This window comes from Penaeus monodon, chromosome 23, assembly GCF_015228065.2.
Source record: "Penaeus monodon isolate SGIC_2016 chromosome 23, NSTDA_Pmon_1, whole genome shotgun sequence".
NCBI classification, from domain to species: Eukaryota; Metazoa; Arthropoda; class Malacostraca; order Decapoda; family Penaeidae; genus Penaeus; species Penaeus monodon.
In genome coordinates, this window is record NC_051408.1 from 37,172,363 (window position 1) to 37,173,310 (window position 948).

The 948-nt window shown below is 40.1% G+C and overlaps 1 protein-coding gene across 1 annotated transcript in view; it reads left to right on the top strand.

Annotated features, from left to right (window-relative positions):
• LOC119588230 overlaps positions 1-948 on the top strand; it is a gene marked incomplete in the record, with an annotated part of 18,655 nt that overhangs the window by 8,458 nt on the left and 9,249 nt on the right.

Below are 948 nucleotides of genomic sequence, written 5' to 3' on the forward strand. Positions count from 1 at the left end.
CTCGATTTTATTCGACATTCCGGTGAAAAACGAACGTTTGATAAAACTGTTACGATCTCATGAATAGCACTAAATTCTGTGAAGCACAACAACCGTGTTCCAGCCGCAGAAGGTCGTCAGAGGTTCGTCCTTTCACCAACCCCTACCCCCTTGCCATAAGGGAAAATTCATATTGTATCTGTAAATGTACAGGGTTTTGTAACTGGTGAAGTAGCCGGGTAGGAAATGTCATGATTGAAAAAAGGAAAGGGTTTTAGAAGGATTTTGATTAATCTTTGTGGTAGTTTATACGCTAAATATGGGATTGTTCATTCGTTCACGCAATACCGGGTCGAAAATTCTGAATCTGAGCTCGACTTTTTTTTCTTCCAAATTTCCACTTTGTTTCTCATCTAAAATGCGACACTTGACTCGGTCTTTTCCTTATCCCACTTTCGTTTACATTTTGAAATACCTAGTATGAGCGAATTCACATAAATCCTCCCCTCCCCCTCCTATCCAAGTCCCCCCCCCCCACCCAACCGTAGATGGCTCTTAGCTTAATTTACACTACGCAAACTGAAAGAATCCTTATAACACCATAACGCAGGTATCGAAATACAACTTAAATCCATCGCAGTGTCTTCAGACATGAACACGAAAGTTGAAAAAAAAAGTATGTAAACTTACTTCCGGTTCCACTTGCTCTATGAAGTTACATACACACGCTTCTTCCGTAGCATTCTCAGGAACCTTTCTCCTTTTGGCCAAAAGGGAACACCCCTTTCCTCTAGGGACCTTTGTGTTCAGGAGGGGAAACGCGGGCAGGGGAGCGTAGGAGTGGTCCATGCTACCCAGTGTGCAATGAATAACTACGTTTTTATTTTTTTCCTTTTTTTATTTATAAAACTATAAAGTTTAAAGTCTTTTTAAATTTTTTCAAAAAGAATTTGTTCCGAAAAGGGAAAA